A 24,505-nucleotide genomic window follows, 5' to 3' on the forward strand; every position below is an offset into this window, starting at 1 on the left:
TTCGGAACCACAAAACTATGTTACTTATGTTTTAATATAAGTGGTTACATTGAAGTAAGATATCATTACTTCAAGGAAGCATTATATAACTCTTGTTGTCAAGATTTTTATTGGATTCGTAAAGATCCAGAGAGACGAAATAAACGTATCTATGCTATAAAACATGCGACCAAGACAGCCGACACGTGAGAAAAGATCTCACCAAATCCAGCTGTGCAGTTGCTGTGGGCTCCAAGCCATTCCACCATCCTTTCTGACCACTATCCATCTTCATATGAGGGTCATTTAGTCTTTGTGAATCATTCACCTAAAATAAATAAATACATTTAAAAAAGGCACCTGCATGACTATTTATCATACACGTATGACATTTTTGCATGAAGTGGTGCCTTATAACTTTCATTCACACTGTAAACACAGTCGAATTTATCTGGCATTTTAGCGGATACTGAGATCCATAAGTCAAACTACAATTGGAGGTGATTTTCTTTTTGAGGAAGGGCCACATACTATAACTGAGTCTTCTGTATAGTATGTTAAATATGTTGAATAAAACTTGATAAAAAAGAAATCTGACAGCTAGTAACAGGAACTGTGTTCTTATTATTCCTGGTGACTAGGGTTGGTTTAGTGTTTCGCTGCTTTGCAGGCAAAGATCATATGCCTCCTTATGTGGATATTGGGGGTTAGATCTTATCACAACTTGTGACTTAGAGACACTGTTATCGTGCTGTGATTGCACCACATGGGATGGGTTTTAAAAAGAGGTGCCTCTGTCACATACAGTACCAATAAAAATCAAGCTAGCTTTCAAAACCTTCATTGAATTGCGTTTAGAAAAATCCAATCACAACTGTCCAGGACTTAGCATTAAAATATGTCCTCAAATGTCCTCAGTGCTAAGTGATCAGATGTGACTCTCCCGCTCTATATGCAATTGATCATGCACATCATTTTTAATTCCAAGAACCAAACGTGTTGTTATTTTTAGTCACCAAAGGCTACTAGAAATAACCAGGGACAACTCACACCCAAAAAAAGGAAAGAAAAAACACAGGCATTAACAACACTAAGAAGATGCCACCCAACAAATTATACGATCAATACAAAACAGGGTGTATGCATTACAATGAAAAAGACAAAGACAAGAACTGTATTGCAGTCATTTGCATGCAAAATGAAGTGACATATTGTCTAAGCTGATGATGCTACTTACCCAGTGGTCCCTGAATTTGTCACAAGATGCTTTCATGTTCAGACTACAAAGAAAACATGAGAAGTGTCCCTGATCACTGTCCAAAGTGTCTTTATTGAACAGATAAAAACGATCTCAAAACGTGTTCAGACCTTGCGTTAGCATAAGCCACTTGGCTATGGCTTATCAAAGGTGCATCTTAGCGCATGAGTTAAATGGAGTTCATGAGACTCGAGAAGTAATGACAGAGGAGAAAAAGGACAGTGACCATACAAGAGTAAATCTCAGTGTCATAAAGGTGAATCATTCTCTTCAACTATAGGGGGACCCACTGAGCTAAAATTTGCAAATGTGTCACTCCAAATAAGATTTTACTGTAGGTTAAATGCTTTAGTAATTGAAATGTGAACTCAAAAGTTTTGTTTGTGAATCCTCGTTGGTTTTGTCTTTGTTAATCCATCCATCCATCCATTAACATTAACTCAGCAGTGGAAGCAGAGGCCTACACTCTGTTGACGTCTCTATGACATATATATCTATGTATATATGTATATATATCTATGTATATATATATATATATATATATATATATATATATATATATATATATATATATATATATATATATATATATATATATATATGTATATATATATATATATATATATATCTGGGAGATTTGCGAGGCCTTGTGCGAAATGGCCGGGGACATTTTTGGGTATTTCGGGTCAGATCGGGGGTCTATACGCGCAATTTTAACTCTCCAATTAGCAAAATACTGCATACCTTCCCCTGCCTCATCATCATCTGGGCTTGCCTCGACGCGGGGCCCCACAGCTGCTTGAGACCTGGTCGGATCGTTGATTTTTGTAACAAATTTATCAAACGAGCCTTTCAGAGAGGCATTAAACTCTTCCATTTTCTTGAGTTTTTTCTTTTTTCATCCCCTGATGGAAATTTCCTGAATCTGTCTCGTTCTCTCGACATTGTGTGACAGATTGTTCCAACTCCACCCGTCTGGATCAGAGCAGCTTGTGTCTGCGCTTGGTCTGATCAGTTGTATTGAACAACAGACACGCGCATCATTGCACATATATTTATTGATATGCACAGACTAGTACACATTTAGGTCTGTAATGGAACGTGACGGTTGATATTTATAAGGGAAAAAAGAAAAAGAAAAAAAAAAAAAAACGGCCCATAGCGCGAGGCACCTTGGGGTGCGAGGCACCTTGGGGTGCGAGGCCCCTTGGGGTGCGAGGCACCTTGGCGCGCGAGGCACCTTGGCGCGCGAGGCCCCGTGCGGTCGCACGGTTCGCACACCCCTTGCGGCGGCCCTGTATATATATATACATATATATATCATATCCCTCTTCCCAGACACCTCCTCTTGCTACTTTAGGGAATACAAAGGCGTTCCAAAGCCAGCCAAGAGGCTTGAGTCAAAATGCAAGGCTGGGAAAAGCAATTCTTTCTAATTTAAAATTCAAAACCTGTTTGCACATCATCATTGGACCAACATACAAATTGATTACATAACACTAGAAAAAAAAATACTAGTAGGAATTAATTAGCTGTTTTCATCAGTATCTGGTATCCTTGTATTGCCTACCTCAAATAAAATAGATAACTGAATCTGGATTCGTGCGTACAGTACAGACCAAAAGTTTGGACACACCTTCTCATTCAAACAAATGAGAAAGTGTGTCCAATCTTTTGTTCTGTACTGTATTTTAATAAAAACGACAACACTATGTACCATAAAATCCTAACCTCTCCATCAGTCTGCATGTTGCTGGACTCTTTCCTATTAACTAAATGATGACCATTCTGACCTGGTGGGATTTTATAGGCTTGCCGGTCCTCTGGGGGTGTGGGGGTGTCTGGGTGGGGAAACCCCCCTCTATTCACAGAGTAGTGGAGCAAGGGGGGCTGGAGCCTGTTGCATGCCAGCTGGCCCTGGGGACGCAGTTCTGGGTTTGGACCAGGTTTGCCTCTTGATCCCTTGCTGGATTGCCACCCTTTGGTGGACGTGGTGGGCACCTATCTGTCCTGGTGGCCAGGGCAGTTAGGATGGGGCCCGGCCTATGGGGTGGCTCTGGGACTGACATAAGTAACAGCTCAGCTATATCTACATTTTAAACAGTCCATTCATGAAATCTGTTCTATTTTGGAAATATCTCATAACCTTTATATTAGGGGTGGGCGGTACACCGGTGTCATAGTCATCACCGGTGTGGCACTGTCCCACGACATGGATTTTGCAATACCGTCAATACCGTAATAAATCAATTATAAAATAATAAGCCTAAATAAGGCATTAAAAACGTCGGTGATATGCAAGGTTTGCTGCCGTGTTGTGACAGCAAGAGGTGGAAACACATGCAACCTGTTTCATCACTTAAAAAACACGCACGCCCGTGAATATGAAGAGGCAACCCGGGCCAAAACGAGCGCAAGTGCGACCAGCAGCTGGTCCCGCTGGGACCGCTGCTCCCAAGACAGCGGTCCCAAGACTACACAGCTTTCACTGCAGGCATCGTTTATGCTGCTACACCTTACGACAAGAGTAGTAAGAAATGACAGGGCTTAAAGTATTCCGGCACCGTGCCGGATCTCCGGCGTACAGAGTTTTTTTTCTCGGCGTGCGAGTTTGACTGCTTTAAAAAAAAAAAAAAAAAAAAAGGTTTGAGAGAAAAAAAAAGGTTGAGTCAACCGAGTTCGTCTACCAATGGAATGAGAGGAAAGCAGCTCTGGCTCAACCAAACAAACACTAGCCAATCAGAAGTAGAGCTGGGCGGGTCTTTGACGGCAGCGGAGCACAGAGCGCTGTTTCAACCTGCTGGAAGAATCACCGACTTCAAGATGGAGAAAAAATTAATGAATGTTGGTTTAAAAGAATCTTTTTGCCCAGAAGAAAAAAAGAGTGACAAAAAAATACCCATAACCATGTTCTTCTCTCGAAAAAACACACCTGTACCGCGGGCTTTAGAAGAAAAAGACGCTGCAGCGCGAGTCGGGATGGAGCGGCTCAGAAGAGCAGGGAAATACGTGCGAGGCGGTGTTGAACTCCGCAATTTGAAGCTTTGTATAATAATTATATAAAAAAAAGGGTTGCTACTAAGTGAATATCACTTATCACGGGTTCTTTTTGGAACGTAACCCTCTCGAAAAACAAGGGATTACTGTATATGAATACTCATGGCATAAACCTGTCAAGTTTTGGATTTAAAATTAAGGGACATTTTCCACCACCCGCTGTCCAACCAGCCCAACCGAGGTCCAGTATTACATTTTAAGACAGGTTTACAAAATATTTAAAATATAATATAATAAAAATAAATATTATATATATATATATATATATATATATATATATATATATATATATATATATAGAGAGAGAGAGAGATATGTAAGATCTTTAGGTTTTTTGCCAAATAAATATGTTGAGAATGCATAATACTCTCCCATGTCTCTTTTTGATAAGGATACTACCATTTACTTATTATATTATAAAAATATTAACCTTATTCACATAAAGGGACAGGACAGGCTACTCCTCCCAAAACGTACCAAAAAATACCGTGATATTATACCGTCACCGTTCAAAAGATGAAAAATACCGTGATATTAATTTTAGGTCATATCGCCCACCCCTACTTTATATCAAGATTGTCCGGTAGAGACATGCCTTACATGCCTAGGGTCATTGACCCTGGTTCTCAAGAGATTTCAGATGTTTCACTGCTTCAGCACACCGTGAGACAATTGGCTGTCATTAGCAGACTTGTGCAGACCTCAATGACAAGCTGATAAAGATCCTTAAGTGCAATCAGGTGTGTTGAGGTAGGGAAAACATCCAAAACATGCAGGAGAGTCTCTCTTGAAGACCAGGGTTGATGACCACTGCCTTACATCTTGAAAATTCAGCTCACAAATTTAGATTCCTTTATTCATTTCATATTTATTTTACTTCCAGGAAAACATTACTTCAAAGCATTTTGAACATTTTTGAACTCAAAACGAATTGTTTGATCTTCTGTTCGACAAAAAAAAAAAAAAAAATTAATAACAACTCCAGAACAAGTCACTTCAACAGAATTAACACTGGTCATCAGCTGTTTACGTATAACAGAATGTGTTTGGTATATCAATAACAATGAGCATCCAACCATTAATGTGCTGTTTTTACACCTCTCTAAGTATGGGCAGATGTTAACATCGTGCAGTCAGTGCACACGTGTGCATGTTGAAAAGCTTGTAGAAAGGTAAAACTGCTGGTGGTGTGGAAAAATATCTGGTTCGAAATATAAGTCAAAACTTAAGAACAAATTCTGTGAAAATGTCCTCTGTGCAAAAAATACAATTGGATATAGCTGTGATGCTGAGTGCAGTTACTGTGGTCACTTCCCACAGGTGTTGTGCATCAGTGTTAAACCAAGTGTTTACACCTGATCTTCACCACGCTGCCTGTTTCCTGCACGTGTCTCCAAATGTGCACCTGCCCTCCTGCCTGGGTTTACTCCTGGGTCCTCTGTCGTGTGCGTCAAAATATACTCTAAAACACCGCAGATGATGTCAGTGCCAGGGATGTTTTTTGCCTAAGGCACTTGCTGTCTGTAACATGCTGTGACCTTCCCTCTCATTGTAAAACAAACACTACAGGGCACACTGATTTTATTGACAACTTTTCGCAGTGTGATGTCCTCTCTGCTGTAGCGGATCTGAGAATAAAAAGCAAACAAATAAAGCTTTGCCCAATGTGTGTTTTTGCGAGCAAACACAATCCCACTGAATTTCTGTACCTGTAGGTTGTGCATCTGTGGCTTGTAAAGTAAAAGATTATGTGCATGAGTGTGTGTCTGTGTGTGTGTGTATATGCAGGCTGTGTAATAGATTAGGATCGGTGTTGTGTTTGTGTGACTTTTATTTGCGTCTGCCTCTCGTGTGCTTTGGTAAGTCCGCAAGGATCACATTGTTTTCAGAGCGCCCTGTGTGTGCCGACAACATCTGCTTTGAGCAGGTGATCCATCTCCTCTTAGCTGCCATATAACAAGTCATGAGGGATTTTACTCAGAGAATGCCCAACACAGAGGGCTCCATCATAAAATTTACTGTCTCACAAGGGCATTTTAGAGGTTGTGCTTTTTATCTCCTGCAGCTGAGTGTTAATCCAGCTATATTCCTGTAATTACTGGAAATAAATGAATACATTTTCTGCTTTAAGCTAAAGCAAGTTGCACCTTTCTGTTTATCTTTTTTCATCCTACTAAAAGCTGCATTTTCAGTTGCTAATAACAGTCTCAAGGCTATACCACAATATCCCCTACTGCTTATTATCATTAGTGTCATCTATAGTTGGTGTGCATTCAGGATATTTGCAGAGAACACAGTAACAGTGTCATCACTGCACTTTGAGCACTGAAAGAGCAGGACTTAAAAGTGAGCTTTCATCCCTTCTTTGGGTAGAATACTGTTTTTAAATGCCCCTGGCTTTCTTCCGAGCGTCTAGCCTCAAGCTTGTGGGTCTAACAAGCATGATGCTTTGAGGATTGACTTGTGAATCAACCCAATTTTACAAGCTGATTACTATGCAAACACTGAGTTAAGTCGGGCCATAAAACGCTCGCTCCTTATTTTTACCAACAATTTGGGGGTCCAGAGAATGAAACAGGGAGGATGTATTTTTGTATAACTGTGTGTCTGTGTGAGCATGTATTTAATGGGCACCAGCTGAAACTTTGATGTAATTGATAAAAGAAGCTGTTCCCCTAATCCTAATGGCACAATTCCTTATGATCCTTTATGCAGAGACTTGCAGAGGATCAAAGTTGCAGAGGGTTGCCCACGGCGATAAAACATGTATTAAAAATGAGTTTGAAGGATATATTAACAGGATATAAATCATTTATTCAATTGATAAGTGCAGCATTGCCTGTAGTTCACAAAATGTTTTCATTATTCACAAATATAATGCCCCCTTAACAAATAAACATGTTTTTCTCTCGCGTGGTTAAAATCCATGTTTCTATTTCTCTAATGAGATGTTTTCAAAGTAATAGTCACTGTGGGTGTAGGCTCATTGCACCTTTTGTCAAATGATTTCAAATGTATGGTGCATGTGGGATTTAAAACATAGTTTTATGTATATCAGCTTAATTTGGCTACAAGCGTTGCATGTTTTCCTAATTCTTTTAACATGAATCAACTGAGATCAGTGATGAGCCTCTTCACTTGTGAACGTCTCCATTTAGCATACAGACTCAACAAACAGGGAATCTAGATGTTAAAGATTAGTTTAACTACTAACCTATAAATGGGAATTAATGAACTTCATCAATATCGATTCCATTATTGATTCTACTTATTGATCCAATTCTTTATTGATTCCCTTTTCACTTCTGGACCAAGTTTCAATAAGGAACCCAGTGCACATTTAGCTTTAAGCCTCAACACAATTGCTTTATTATGTCACAATCAAAAAGAACACTGCCAGCAGGTCAATAAAGCAACATCTCTGCAGGTTACAGAAGAGTCTCCACTTCAGCTGCAATCAGTGGTTAAGCCAAAGAAATAAAGTATGACGTTCAAATATATATAAATATATATGTTACAGACAGGAGCCTGCTGTGCTCTACTGGCTGTAGCTTGTCTAACAACATGTAATTACCCATGTTCTCTACCTATTCATGTCAGACAGCCAAATACTGTCAAAATCTGTACACTAATCATCATTTGTATAATGTGAATAAGAAACAAAGAATATGGGATCTTAAAGGAGCATGAGGCTCCTTTTAAGAAATGAGACTCTCTAGCGCCACCCTTCACCACGACGGCCATCGGGGGTACTGCAGCCAACAGCGATTCTTTTTGGTTTGGAACGCTTCATCTGACATTATTACTAGAAAACTTAAAACCTATACAATTTTTTTTCATAAATCCTGCCTCAATCCTGCCTCATGCTCCTTTAATGAGCCACCACTACTGGTTCTGATTGGTGAACATCTTGCGAGAATGTGTTTCTGGTAAAAAATGGTCATTTGAAATCTGGTACAACTCAGTATTGCTTAAGTCTCTCAGTCATGGAGGTCATAGAAGGCATCATCATTAACTGAGGTGAAACATCTCCAAGAACGTAGAAAAAAGGAAGTCCAATTGCCTTGTTTCAAGCCTTGGAGACTAGAACTCCTACTAGTTGTATTAATTTTAGTCTGAAGTGTAAATAAATTAACTTTTTGATTTCCTATACAATTAAAAGGATCTTCAATGAGTAGAAGGGATTTTTTCTGCACTGTATATGTATGACTGCCTTGGACTTATATGTGTGCTGTGTCTATATGATTTGGTTTTATATCAGATCAAATCTTCAGACTGAAATAATCATATGAACAAGTTTTGCTCTGCCGGGTTTTCTCTTAACTTTTTAAAAATGACACACTGCCTATGAGGACATGAAAGCTGCACCGATGGATTCTTCTCCTGATGGTTTTCCCTTTAACGGGGCTCTTAATAACTTATTAAGGGGAGGGACTCCGTCGTCTGTTTTGACAGCTTCACTCTGAAAGCTAAACTTAAAACTCATTGATTCCTTTGCAGCTATGAGCGGGGTTTAGAATTGAATATGCTGCTAGTGATGAATAGTAAAAGATTTGGAGCTTTGCTGAAAACATCCCGGGTTTAAGACCTATAAGCTGCATCGCCAATGCTGTATCCACAAAAAAGAAAGTGGCTTCTATTAAAGTTAAAGTGGCTGTAGGGGGGGGGGGGGGCTCACAAAGTCACACAAAAGGCCTGCGTTGCCGTTTTGTCTTGGGCAGAGTGATTCCCGTAGCTGAGGAATAGAGCGAGACAACTCCTGGTGAAATAGGGTGCTGCTCCCTCACAGGTGATGTATAGTTTGTCAGCACCAATCAGCCTGGAATGGGAGAACAGTCCATTCATCTGCTCATGGCTTATTGAAGAGGGTGGGCTGCTTTTGAATGCCCGAAGCCCACGGCTCCTTCCAAAGGCATTATTGGATTGAGCCTTTTTATCTTCCTCTTTATCAGTTTAGAATGCACTTTTTGATTTATAAGTCTATATGATTCTTTTCACTGTGAAGACCTCTGCTATATGTGCAGCACTGGGGATAGAGCTTAGCATGAGAAGCAGCTGCATTAGAGAGCGTGTCTCTCTAAATATTAACAGGAGTTTGCTGCAGAACAGATGTATATGGAATCATCTCAGTAGTTTCTCCTGACTTTATTACAACTGATTAAGATATGGAGGGTCTTAAGATATGGAGGGAAAAATAAGGTGTTTCAGATGTTCTGAAATGGAAACATAGGCACATTACATCAATTTACATTTAGACAAGATATTTAAAGGTCAATGAAGGATTTCTAGAGGACTATAACAGTATATACGACTATCCCTAAATTGTCTGAGACTCATATACTGAAGGTAAATGTATTGTGGATGCAGCTTGAGAGGTTTGAGATTGCATGAGTCTGAGTTTTACTGCCTTTCGCCTGAATAAGCCAAAGCGTCTAGACCCGCCTCACTGCACAGTCAAATTAAGCAACATCTTTTCACCGCTGACAGAATAAAGTAGATATTAATGCATCCCAAATTTTGCTGAATCACAGTATACAGTTAATATATTTTTAAGTTATGTACTGTATAGTTTCAGCCAAGCAATGTCAAAGATGTCCTCCAGCTGAGCAGACAATTTCCAGAAAGTACAACTCATCATGCTACTGGGTTCCATTAGCCTGATGGGTCAAACGTACATCTAGAAAGATGTAGGAACTGAAAACAATCTATCGGGCCTCCCCATCCCAGGGGCGGCACCAATGGCTGCTTCTCAGACTGCCTTTGCTTTGTTGGTTAACACTACAACCATACACTGAATAAAACAAAGGACAAAATATTAGGTCATGTGAGCCATTGGTTTCTAAAGAGCGATTTTGAAGCCTGTTTTTCTTTGTCCGGGGCACAGTGTTGCTCGAGAAGCTGATCGGAACACGTCTACCACGTCTACCAGCTCTTTCAGCCAAGCCCCACCAAAATATCTGATGAGCTGCCCCCAGACATTCAGGGTGGAATATACAGTTTAACATGTTGTCTTGACAGCTAAATCAAAAATGTCATGTTTAGCCGTCACTGGGTTAATACAAGTTGCTGATTGTCCAGCAAAGTCGCATGACATTAATGGATGAGCAAATGATAACAGCTAGCCATTGGCTGAGCTGACTGTCAGTCAATCATATTAGAAATAAATGTAATACTTGATGTAAACTCTGCTGGTTTGGAACAACAAAAACCCACCCCCCCTTACAGTTGTCATGGGTGTGAAATCAAATAATTTAGACCAAAACGTTTTTTGACATTAAGGTGTAAATATGTTTATTTCTGCTCTTATCTTTGATATTTCTTCATGGGAGTCAATGGAGATTGACTCACTTTTATTTTAGTGTGCATGCATTAACTCGTGTGCAGCCTGTCACAGTCCTTGTGACTTTTGTATTTTTTTTTTATTTTTATCCTATTTATTTGACTTGAACCCCCCGGCTTAAATATTCTGGTTGTTAAGATATTGCCTTTTTGCTCGCTGTGATACTACTACAAGCCGAATCACAGCAAAAGTCCATGCCGATCGGATTGTTTACTTCAGGGAACCGCTGATCGACCTGAGGCCAGCCGTAACGGACAGACCGGCAGAAATCCCAGCAGAGCTACGGAGGAAAACACTTTGGGGTTGTAGATGAGGATTGAAGCAGCGGAAAGAATTGACGGGTTGAGACAACAGTTAGAAATGCAGAGATTTAAGAAGTGTCTCCCCTCTCTGATTATGGGGAACGTGAGGTCGCTTGGCAACAAGATGGACAAGCTGACAGCGCTGGCCCGGAGTCAGAGGGAATATCTGGAATGTAGCAGAATGTGTTTTACGTAGACTTGGCTGCACCGGGATATTCCCGACGACAATGTCTTCCTTGCGGGCTTTCACACCATACGGCCGACAGAGACTGCGCCAAGATCAGCAAGCGCAAAGGTGGGCGGCTCACCATTCTAGTGAACAACTGTTGGTGCAACCCCGTTAAAATCACCATCAAGGAGCATATCTGTGACCGCAAGTTGAACTTTGTGCTGGACTCTGACCATACTATCTGCCCAGGGAGTTTTCACAGGGCATATGTTGACCGCTTATGTCCCTCCCTCTGCAAATCCAACGTTGGCAAATGACTCTGGAGACACTGGACATTGGAGCACTGCGGCAAAAGAATTTCCCACAATGCTTGAATAAAGTATATTCAATTCTCTTCTATTCTATTCTTTTCTGTACCCCGCCTCTAGTGGCCAGACGTAGAACTGCAACAAATCTTAGTTAGTTAAAGTTAAATGACTGGCGCTTGGCTATGACCAGTTTTTCAGAGCGACAAAAATGAGTCAATTGGAGAGTGTGTTGTGCAGAAGAATAAATTAAACTTCTGCCATAGCCTGTTGAGGAAATAGCAAATACATGTGTAACACCCCTCTCGTGTAAATACGAGCAGGGCCTGGGTTACTCTTATGATATTCCCTTTGTTGTTATTGTAAATAAAATATAAAACACTTATAACACTTGTAAAAAACTTATATTAATATTAAATTGAGTTTAAATGCTCTGAGTTTAAATGCACTTTTAGTGGTAAATATTGTTAACGTTCAAAATAAGAAATAAAAATATGAAATAAAGCACTTGGGTTGAGTAAAACATAACATTTTAACAGAAGTTTTATATATATATATATATATATATATATATATATATATATATATATATATATGCAATATAATGGACTCACGCACATTCACTCCTCACACACCGAACTGACCAAAACCCTTGTTGCAGGCCTGTGTCGTTGCTCGGGTGCTTTGGGGCCTAAAACAAATTTGCCGCTTCACTTTCAGCAAGCAAAAATAAAATGAACGTGCAAGTTATGTACTCACGGCTCCCAACAGACAGTAGGGGGAAGGGGAAATGAGCGGGTCACCGACAGGGGGCACTGGACTCTCGCGATCTCCACGTGGCAACACGACCCACGGCTCTCATACACACACGGGAGGGACCAGTTCCTTGCTAGTTCACTGGCTCTTCGCTTCTGAATGAATGACAAAAACAAACAAACAAAATGAAAATAGTAAAATAAACATTGCTTTTGCCAAAAAAAGGTGTAGGCTGAAGCCGTAGCTTATAGTGCCTACCCTTTTTCTCTTGTGATCAGCTTAAATCTGGAACATTAGCATTAATCTGTAGAAACAAACAATGCACAAAGAAGACAAAAAATAAATAAGACAAAATATAAAATTGACGCTTCACATTCTAGAATGTTTTTGATAATATACTTTATAGTTATAGTGTTTTATATTTATTTACAATATTTTGTTTAAGCATTTTCTTAAACTTGTAGATAGAACTGCACATTTTTAGGTCGTTGTCACAACTATTCCATAATTCTCTTGCCTTAATTGATGTACATCTTTTTTTAATATTTGTTCTTGCTGTAGTCATCTCAAACATGAGTTTCCCCCTCAGGTCATAGCAGGTTTCTTTTATTTGGAACAAGTCCTGAATGCAGTTTGGAAGCAGTTTCTGCTGTGCTTTAAAGGCAATTAAAACAGTTTTCTTCTCTACTATATAATGGAATTTTAGAGTATTATTCTCTCTTTAATAATGCCCTCAACATGTCCGTCTTCCTCTCCTGAATTAAATGCACACATTCCCAGTCCATAAGCTGTATCAGACCGAGTTAGCATGGGTTTTTTTTTTACCAAAGGCCTTTATAAAACAGCAGAGGGCGTGATAAGCATATACAAAGTTAGACTAACGGCTAGCTGCGGTTAGCAATAAAAGTCTGTTGTTACACTATACAGCTTAGTTACAGTTTACAGACACTCATATGGCCATTTTTACCCCTCAGCAGGTCACAAAAGTTCATAATACCCGGTCGGTCACTGTCCGTTTCCTATGCATTACGAACTTCAGTCCTCTGCAACCTCTCCGACACGGCTGAGCTAACTCATATCTCTCCCGGTGAACACACACACCTCCCGCCCCTTACACCTCAGGCTGCTCCGTGATTGGCTGGAGTCACATGTCAATCATAACAGACAGCTTTTAGAAACAAATAACACTTTGTAAGTGATACAGAATCAATCATACATTTCCAAAACACTATCTAAATATGAACATATGCCATGAAACGATATGACATTAACTTGTATTTAACATACTTTTTAACTTGCTTTGTATTTTAACCACATTTATGCATTATTTGTATAAATGTGTCGGACAGTTCACGTCGTCCATATATTTCTGATAATGTTCACCTCGTCAGGCATTATCCCTTACACACACACACACACACATATATATATATATATATATATATATATATATATATATATATATATATATATATATTTGAGTGCAGTTTTCTATTGAATTTTTGAAGAAAAAGTTGGAATCTTTATGTTTCGATGCCAAAGTTGATTCAAATGGCTAATCTTCAGCTAAAGCCATCTACACTGTTAACATTTGAATTGTATCTTGTCTTATATCGTATCAAGTTATAATTATTGTATCTTGTCTTTTGTACGTACTGTATGATAATTTATCTATGCCTCTCCTTTCTCAGTTCTTCATTCTCTCTTTCTGATCTCCCTTTTCCTGGTCTCCCCAGCTGGCCTTTGGCAGGAGGGTCCCTGCTTATGATCCAGGTCCTGCTTAAGGTTTCTTCCTTCTTAAAGGGTAGTTTGGCACTGCCAGTGTTTATGTAATAATTGCTCCGATGTCATGGTCTGGGCCTCTGGAAAGTACATTGAGACAACTTGTACTGTAATAGACACTATATAAATAAAGTTGAATTGAAAGTGAATTGAATATTACGTGACTGCTCTGTTGTCATTGTGTTATGTTCCAGATCACATACAAAATGTTTGAAATGTGTAAATGTGCTGACAGTGACAATTTGTATTGTAGCACAGTATATTGCAAGGGACCAGATGGTCCACTAAATACAGTCGGAAAATTGCGAGGGGAACACCGGTCGGAGTGGTGGGACAGTTGTTTGCCAAATTTTCAGTCAAAAAGAGAACGTTGGTTTGTCTTTGGCATCGACTGTGGTGCAGCTTTCATCTCCCTCAAAAAGTAGAGATTAGACACATGACAAGGAAAATTTGAGTAATATTGTTTGCCATATTTTAGCATTCGCATGGCGGTCATAAACGTTAAATCCACTGGAGACAGGGGGTACATGCCCCCCCACTTTACAAAATCCTTATCTTGCCCCCCTCACTTTCAAGTCCATTTATGCATTTGTAACCGCAAGTCAGTCCGGCAAGGTACAGGACAGAGCAGAACAGGCTACCCATGTGAACGGTTTTGTGCACATTCTTTCTAGATAACCTTTTAATTTATCAGGGGGAATTTCTGAAGCTTCCTCCTCTCAGTGAATACTGTGATTTAGTTAACTTTATGTGGCAACAGACATTCACTACCTATCTGTCTCAGTTAAGGTTCTTGTCTTCACATAGTCGCATGGATGGCACTTACAGAAAAGTGAAGGTACTAGAAAAAAAATAAATAAATAAATAAAGAGGGTAGCCATGGGGTGGCATTTAGCTCAACCTGTTGAGCAGACATCCCAAATACAGACTGTTAAGTCCTCACCGCAACCAACCAAGGTTTGAGTCCTAACCTCTGCATCCTTTGCTGCTTGCCACCCCCACCACCCACTGTCCTATCTGGACACTGTTCAACAGAGGCCACTAGTGCCAACAAGCTTTAAATAAATGGAAAAAAGCCCCTCTAATGCCCCTCCCTGACGTGTGAGCCAGGCAAACAATTTCCACATCATCAAGCCTGATACCCCGGTGCCTGTCAATCATTTTTCCTTTATGTAACAGTGAAGTGCGAGTACTCTTATAAAAAACAGAAATCAATAAAATTACACTATCTGACTTTTATTTTTGAGTATTTTTTATTTATTCTATTAAATACAAAATATTTTTCATACCTTCACAGCTGGCTTCACATGAAGTGCTGTCACATTATTTTCGCTGCTCTATCCAAGTCAGACAGTGAGCGCAGTTTTTTTGGCCTGTCTCACTCTCTCTGGAATTTATGATTCTCCTTTAATGTGGCTCTAAACTATTAAAAGCCAAAAGCACCAAAGTTGTGTGCTGTGAAATAATATCTAAAAAAATATGATTTTTAGTTCAAACTGTCATCAGAATTTGAAAGGCTTCATCAGGCATTTACATTTTATTCTGACTAACATTTTTCAAACTCGAACCAACATGTATTCTTAATATCATTATCAAGTTTCAGAGGCGCAACTGCTTCGAGATTTTCCTGAAGTACTGGTACCAGTCACTCCACTGCAGCTGTTTTTATGTTCTCTGAACATGTCATTGAACCACACTGCATCTTTCGATTTGTCCTCTGTCCGGCCCAGCACCAACTTTTTAAAGTAATGCAGGATTTCATCTTAAAAGACTGAAATTTACTGCTTTGCCATAAATGCAAGCACTACCAGAGAAGCACAATGCACGTTCAATAAAACAATATGAGACCATAAAAGATGAGCAATAATGCATCTCAGAGGCAGATTAAATGAAAATCAGGGAACCAATAAGGCTTGTAATAACAGACCCTGACAGCCTGGGCTGGGAGACACTCTTACACATCAGCATGGCGTTTGAGTTAGGGAAGACATACATTTTAAATTAATATCAGCTGCATAAAATATTCATTATTCACATTCTGAGAAAGAGTGGGCCTATCAGAAGGTGTGTTGAGTAAAAAAGATAACTAAATGTAACCAGGCATTTTCATAAAAGAATTTGAATTATTATTGATTAGTTGTAATCATTCAAAGGCTCCGTTGGCCCAGTAAAGGATGTTAAATGCTGCTCAAACCTGTTGCCATGGCCTCTGAATAGCATTTAGTTTTATTGTAAAATATAAGTACTCCTAAGAATTATTCAATTATTGGTACAAAAAAAATTTTTTTTTTAAAAAGGTTAAGGTTTATATTCAACTGGTTTGACGCTTTCAGTATGGATGATAAGAATTTTAATTGCAGCCCTGTTTTCAAGGTGCAGGACTAAGATTCAAATCCATGTGGTTTGTCTCTGTCTTCATCATTCTATGCCAAAAGATATTAAAGCCTTTCTCTGTTGTCATGGAAACCTTTTACCCTTTATATTTCCCTCTGTCACTTGCATTTTTGCACTTGTTATCTCAGTGAGACAGAGTCCCGAAGTGTTTAGCACCACCTTACAACAGTATAATAAGATGAAATTAAAAAAATAAATAAATATATATATATACATATGTTTTTAATTGTTATGTTATCTTCTGGTCACCAACAACCTTGGTGACATAACGCTCACTCACAAAGATTCCTAATGAGGTCAGGTGTCCTTTGGCCTCATCCAGCTGTTGTTAATACAGGAGTGGCAATCTGACTAAAAAGTGTTATGAAGCATTTGTTGAAAAAAGTTGTCAAACTTCCATTTAATTTAAAAGCATCTCAACATATCCATATGGACAGACCATTTTTTACAAAGAAAAGCTCCCTAAAGCTGAATTTCTTTTACTTCTCAATACTTTAGCATAGTCTATACTTCTTCACATATCCTATCCCACAAGTCACAAACCCACATTTTGATGGTAGGTCTATAAATACATTATAAGATGAATTTGAACATGATCAGAGCAATTTCAACAGAGGGTCCATTAAAGCACTTTTTTCCGCCTTGCCGGTAGTAATAAGCTATTTTTATGATTTATGGCATGCCCAACAGAGAGATCTCACACTGGCAGCATGGTGTAAGCATGAGGAAATGTTATGGCTGCATCACTTCTATTTGGGACTCAACAGCCCAAGTTGACAAAGCAATTTTTAATTAAATGTTTACAATTCTGTTTGATATAGAATGACGTGTCAACCTGTTTAGCATACAAGTTTAGGTAGTATGCCAGCATGGGGCCACATATATGCACACACATATAGCTGCAAGATGCAATTAGTGGGCCAAACAGTTTTTAGAGGGACACAATGACAACTTGATGAGAGTATGATATAAATATGGCTGCATTTTTTTGATAGCACAATGTATTTATATCTCAGTGTCTCTAATGCTCCCCTCCCCCATTCACATGGTGACCTTTGAGTACGTGGTAAACGTTTAAATTAGAAAATTATTTCAAAAGTAAGGGTTACAGGAAAAACTGGCGTGAAAAGCTCCCTTAAGAGTCCGTACCGTATTTTCTGGACTATAAGCCGCTACTTTTTTCATAGGTTTTGAACCATGCGGCTTATACAAAGGTGCGGCTATTTTGTGGATTTTTCTTCCACTGCTAGGGGGAGTGCTAACCGGAATTATAAAAAAAAAACTAAGACAAAATAAATCCAAAAAAGAATACGCTACTTCTTCTTTAGCAGATAGAAGTAGAAGCAGATTTCAAACAGATAAATAGATAAATAAATAGCGGTTATTTTCTCTTGGTTCTGTCCAGTTTTAATCAGCAAAGTTGCTGCCGTGTTAAAATACACTGTTAGGAAAGGATCTATTTAGGTACAAACATGTACATCATTTACAGTTCAAAATCCTTCTGTACATGTAGTAAATATCTAATCTAACAACATAAATATCTGCGGCTTGCATATCTTTTTTTTTAAATAAAATGGATGCGGCTTATATACAGGTGCGGCTTGTATATCTTTTTTTATTGTTTTTTTTTTTTTTTTTTTTTAAATAGAGCGGGTGCGGCTTATATACAGGTGCGGCTTATAGTCCAGAAAATACGATATTTAGTTTTTCTCAATTCATGGGAGTGCAGGATGGCACACTGAACGAGAGGACATGCACCATCTGAAGAAAAAAACTGTTTGATGCTTGTTTAAACAGTGTCCAAATCCAAGTTTGGTTTTGACAGATCAAAGAGGGTTTGTAGGTTTTTAACAAATACGCTTTTTTTTCCATTGATTCTGATGTGATTGATGAGCACTCTTGAAAAGCTGTGAGGTTTTGGAAAAAGCATACAAGTAGCCTGTGAGCACTTTTAAAATCCTTATGTAATATATGTGTGGTGGGAAATGTGACAAAGCAGAAGTCAAAGTGAGAAGCCACTTCAAAGTCATGTTGGACCCAAAGATATTACCACGGTTTGTAGAAATAAGCATGTTTTTCAACAGCCTTGTGCACCTCTAATGTATCTCCTGAATGGCTGAGGGGTAGACATGAAGCTTCATGAAAGGCAATCTCTCTGTGTATCTCACAAAACAGCTAAGTCAGAGTAGGTTCTTATCAACTTTAGAAAATGTTTAAAAACTTCTCCCTGCATATTATTACTGCTTTCCTTTTCTTCTCACAACTCTGTCATGTAAGTTGTTGAACTTTTCCTGAAAGCAGTCAAATCAAAACCAATAAATGGATCCGCCAATAATTGCATCTCTTGGAAGATAAAGGAGGAACTCTAAAACACACAAACTGCCCACATTCCAAATGCAGTAATTGCATGAGTACACTAGGGCTGCAACTAACGACTATTTTAATAGTCGACTAGTCACCGACTATTGAAACGATTAGTCGACTAATCGGATAATTAGTAATTTTTTCTTAAATTTAGTATGTCACCTTAATTATGTGGCAAATGATAATAAACACGAGAAAGATGGGTACTTCAATGAAAAATACAGAACTGTCTCAGAATATTTGAATATTGTGATAAAGTCCTTTTATTTTCTGTATGGCAAAAATGTCATACATTCTGGATTCATTACAAATCAACTGAAATATTGCAAGCCTTTTATTATTTTAATATTGCTGATCATGGCTTACAGCTTAAGAAAACTCAAATATCCTATCTAAAAAAATTAGAATATTCTGGAAATCTTAAGCTGTAAGCCATAATCAGCAATATTAAAATAATAAAAGGCTTGCAATATTTCAGTTGATTTGTAATGAATCCAGAATGTATGACATTTTTGTTGTTTTAATTGCATTACAGAACATAAAGAAATAAAGAACACAATATTCTAATTTTCTGAGACAGTCCTGTAGATATTTTATTCAACTTTGCCGCTGTTCATACAAAAAGTTAAGAAAATGTCCTATTTAAAACCAAGGACAGGCAGTGATCAGTCAGACATAAATCCATGAATGAATAAACATCTATCCATTATTTTTCATTTTTTAAGGACAGGCAAATGTGTTATATAAAAAATAAAATAAAACGTCTCATATTTTTTCTGTATCAAGTGGGTGAAATCGGTTCTGGATGGGAGGACATGATCTGGGTTGAACTGTTGTTGAAACCCATCACTCAGACCCGACGTGCTTTCTCTTCATATGCTCGCATTACCAACGTGCTCCCGTGATAAGCAAGGTCTGCTTTGCAAACCTTGCAAGTAATCTTTTTATTTACCGTACCGAGGCTAAAAGGCTCCAAAACTTTAGAAGTTTTGTTACATGCAGCGGCTCTACAGGACGGGACGCCGTCATTCTGTTTACCCGCTACCGCTCGGCAGAGACGCTATTGCGCATGCGCGACTCTCGGCAGAGAACGTATTGAAGTGAGATGCCTCACTCCGTTGGAAAAACACGTCTGGCGACAATTGTCGACAATGGAATTCATTGTCGACAATTTTGATTATCGATTTTTGTCGACAACGTCGATGAATCGTTGCAGCCCTAGAGTACACTCTATCACAGTGCTCTGGGTATACAGTGTCCGTATATGACACTGTTAGTGAGAGCTGTTCCAATTTCAAAATATTGTTCTGGTTTCAATGGAAATTATGTTGGCAGTCTTTTGTCAAAATTTGACTTCTTGTCAATCATAATTTCCTAAGAAAATTAACCCAGATTTTCTCGTCATGTGTCTTATCTCTACCCAATTTTGCGAGACATTAAAATTTCAACATCCTTGGAGCTGAAACAGAGTGCTGTCCTGTTTATGATGAAAGACGTGAAAAACATGCTTCATGTTTAAGTTTATATATCATGGCACAAACAAACATCAGTTTGCATTTTATTTTATCTCAGAAGATATTTAAATAGGCTACACAGTTATGCTGCATGTGGCAGCAGCACATGTATCATACTATGGAGGCTCCACATAGTGAGCATGGAGCAGTGGATCATATGGTGGCCAGGCAAGTGAGAAGAAAACAAATGGGAAGATGATGGACTAACAGGGAAGGAAAAGAAAGCAGGATAATATGTAGTCACATACACACTGACAGACACTTAAAGGTTAATGAGACACAGGCATTGACATCAGGAAGTGAGAAACTCAAACACAGAAGGGATGAGCACTTTGAAGATCACACAGAAAAGGAGGATATAAAACATAAGTCTAGAGCAAAAGAAAACCAACACCAAAGCTTAACAGAAGAGGAGAACACGCAAAGAATCAAATAAATCAAAATCACATGTGTCTGACTATTTATGCCATGTCGGCAAAATGAAGACCATTGAGGGAATAAAGTGTCCAGCATTTCACATTTCGTTTTTTGTTGTTTTATTTTTTTTAGTTTTGAGAGCAGCATGAGGAGAAACTTTGAATGTCATGTACCGGCCAGTATACACTGCACAATTTTCAGACGTCACAGATGAAAGATGCTTGAAGTAAAATAATCATGGTGAAAAGTTTCTTCGTACTCGTACAGTACGGTGATGACCGTCTCGTCTCAACTGTCTGGCAACAAAATATTTCCTGGAGCGATTTTCATGACAATGTCATTAATCCTCCAACTTCATCTGCTGTCTAGCCAATTAAAATGCAGCATTAAATGACAGAAAACGGAGATAAACAAGGCCCAAAAAGGACATACTTTCACCATGTCCCATCTCTGCCTTCACCACATCTTTTTTCAAGTATTTTCAACGTACAGTTGAAAATAGATAGATTGAAAAGATAGTTGTGCAATGTAAAGGAAAAGTCCAATAGCCATGTGATTCCTACACATGCACCAACTCCAGCTACAATAATTATTTAAATTTACTTTTCACTCTCTCTCTCTCATGTTTTAAAAACTAACCCTTTTATAATCATGTTAGTGTTTAAGTGCTTAATTTTCAGCTTGTTGCAAATTCTCAAATGGGAGGATCCTTTTTTTAACATTATAATGTACTTTCTGAATTCTACTTAAGAGACAAAGAGCTTAATTATTGATAACCCTAAGAACCATTACAGAGGCATTTGTTTTATTTAAGCATTCTCACAGCCAAGAGGAAGAAAGTAAAAAAAGTATAATCCAATCGTAACGGATAGGCTGAGATGTTCATGGTATACAACGAAAGAATCCTCATCATTGCTGCTCTCTTGCAGCAGCACAGCAAGACTAAGTACACATGTGGGATTCTTTGGTCATAGCCACATTTTTCTGATTTATATGAGGGCTCTGCAAATGAGACCCATTATGTTAGCAGGTGGATATAATGCACTGGTGACCCAGTTTCACCGCAAAGCCAACAAAACAAAAGATTTAAATCCGACGGGCCACAATAGTAGGGACACTTTGCTTTTTTAGCTTAAATATTACAGCTTCTTCTTGATGCAACAGTTTACAAAAACTGCTCGTTTATAAAGCCTAATAGTAAAAAAATATATATATAAGAAAACAAAAGAAAAAAATGATTGCTGTGGCATTTTAATGAGTCATCTTGGTTGAAGCTAACTAATGTAAGCAAATGTGCATTAGCTCTGACTTTAACTGGGACGCCTACACAATAAAAGCCACTGAATGTTTTGCTAGTTTAATGTAAAGACTGTGGGATTCAATGTGTGTATATTGTTCCCCTATGACACTATAAAATGTAAAATGTACAGGAATTGAAGTCAATAGGATCTTTAAATATTACAGCTCAACTTACACCTCTGATCTTATATTACTTTACATCATGAGCAATCAAACATCGAACATGTAAAATAGAGTTACAGTTGGTCACAGTCATAACATAGTATGTCTAAATATAAGGCTTCAGATCAATATCCAACTGAATAAATGTTAATGCGATTATATGCACAATGTGGGAAGAGTCTGAATCTTTGAGTCGTATATCTTCACATAAATGTATTTCTGTTTCATTTAAATGTGCGTCATCAGTAAATTTCGCACCAATGACAAAGAAAGGATTGGAAATGAATCTTATAAATTTGTTCTTTGGAGAACTCAGCTCAAGGATACATGCAGCTCTGGAGATCTTTGCACAAAGGAGGTCCGTTAACACTTTGGGGAAACAAACTAGACAGCTCTTTACTCATCTGGGCCCCACAGGGAAGCTTGTTCCCACCGCAGCAGTAATACGACGGGCGACACCAGTGCTTCCTGTGACATCTGAATGTTGTCTGGGATACTCGGTCACTGTAACACGTTGACTCCATATGGAATAGGATCTCAAATGATGCTGGAGCAGGACATTTTATTTGTCTTTCATCTTTTAAATGCTGTTTTTTTTTCCCTTTTCCTTTTTTTATTTGCAAATTTTGCACAATGAATGCAATCGGTCTTGTATTATTCATGCTAGTCTGAGGCATGTGACCCTACTTGTATGCCTTATTTGAGATCTTGTATATGCAAGGCAATATGCAGTTATCATTACACCATTAAGCAGATTGCTCTCGTTATGCAGATACTGCTGGGGGCTATGACACTATCAAGCCAATAATGTAAGTGGAGGCTAACTCACTTTGAGCACTTTGCTTTCAGTCTTACGGATGTGAGTCCTGAACAATGAGTCTGGTTCTTGTTAACTGTAGTCAACATTATATTCCTAAAGAAAAGGCATTGTTCTTTGTGCTGCATTTATGTATGATGCCTTGCTATACATTGAAATTGTATATCTATTCTAGTGTTCCTTTATCAAGATAAGATCTTTTGAATTTATCAGTTATTATTCTATGGCATTAAGAATGTCAGATTTTCACATAAAAAAAAAACATTTATCTGTCATTTACTTTGACTTTTATTTATTTTAAACTGAATTTTAATTATAGTTTATTAGTGAAAAATGTATTATAAGAGTTTGAATTACTTGTGAATATGTCCAATAAATACAGTAAATACACTCAAGTTAAAATAAACATGATGTGAGAAACTTGAGGATAACAGCCTTGATTGGATCTGCAGACATCATCATGAATGCATTGGCTTTGTTGCCTGGCAACAACTTTGCTGAGGATGACACATGCAATCCCAGCAGGCATTACGGCTGAACTCTCTCAGTTTTATGGAAACCAGACAGTAGTTGACACTGCAACATCTGGGCTGCAGAGTTGCTCCTTCACTGTCACATGCACAAGATTACACCGTCTACTGCCGATAGGCTTTGCAAGCACTACTGCCCAACTTCCGTTTGTCTGTCTGAAGTCTTTTGCCCACCTGTATCATACAAAATGGATGTAGAAAGATGCTGGGGTTCGAAAAACTCAATACTCACTCTGTCTCCTGTGAGTTCTGCAGGCTCATTCATCCTAGCTCCCAGGGATGTCACACTCCACATCATGATCAAAGGGACAAAAGAAAAAAATAAAATGTTCAAAAGCTCTTATAGGCTCTCCATTTCTATCCTGTTCTGCATCCTTGATGTGCCCTCTTGAACTCATTTGCATTTAGAGTCTTTTTTCGTATCATTAACTGGTCTTTGGAGATCTTAGTCTGCTACTTCCACATGTAAACAGATTTCCGTTGTCATGGATACTCATCATGACAAATGTTAAAAAGGGCCAGAATTACCACAAAAAATGGAAAGGAAGAAAATTAAAGTTCCAATAGAAAAAACCAAGAAGATATGAGGAAAGACACAATTTTGCAGAGCAACTGCAACAGGCTCATTCCTTCATATCGTCCCAACTCTTTATAAATTGCAGATTTAAATCAATAGATGTTTGTACATTTGCCCTTTTTAGCTTTCACATACCACAGTGCAGATATGGTCAGTCCAGGTTATAAAAAAAAAAAAAAAAAAGTCAAACTTGAAGCCTCAAATGGCGATTCACAAACCAGTGGTGAGTGGGTTGTACAATAGGCAGGTCATCACAGACATGGGCGTCAGTTTGATTTCAGAAGTGCTGGGGACATTTACCATAAACCTGAGTAAGGTTTGAAAAGTGCTGGGTACGAGCTACGCCCATTACTTCCGAATTGAGGTTTCATGATAAATAATAGGCATTGCTTATTATTATTATTATTTTAATATTGCTGATCATGGCTTACAGCTTAAGAAAACTCAAATATCCTATCTCAAAAAATGTGAATATTCTGGGAA

The 24,505-nt window shown here is 38.4% G+C and overlaps 1 long non-coding RNA gene across 1 annotated transcript in view; it reads right to left on the reverse strand.

Annotated features, from left to right (window-relative positions):
• Positions 1–235: 235 nt before the first annotated feature.
• LOC133447600 (uncharacterized) overlaps positions 236–24,505 on the reverse strand; it is a 36,075-nt gene continuing 11,805 nt past the window's right edge. Inside the window, exons 2-3 of the long non-coding RNA XR_009782925.1 lie at positions 12,170–12,321; positions 236–307 (exon numbers count right to left, since the gene is read on the reverse strand). This is a non-coding gene — a long non-coding RNA (uncharacterized LOC133447600). The remainder of the gene's footprint in view (positions 308–12,169; positions 12,322–24,505) is intronic.

This window comes from Cololabis saira, chromosome 7 (assembly GCF_033807715.1).
Source record: "Cololabis saira isolate AMF1-May2022 chromosome 7, fColSai1.1, whole genome shotgun sequence".
NCBI classification, from domain to species: domain Eukaryota; kingdom Metazoa; phylum Chordata; class Actinopteri; order Beloniformes; family Belonidae; genus Cololabis; species Cololabis saira.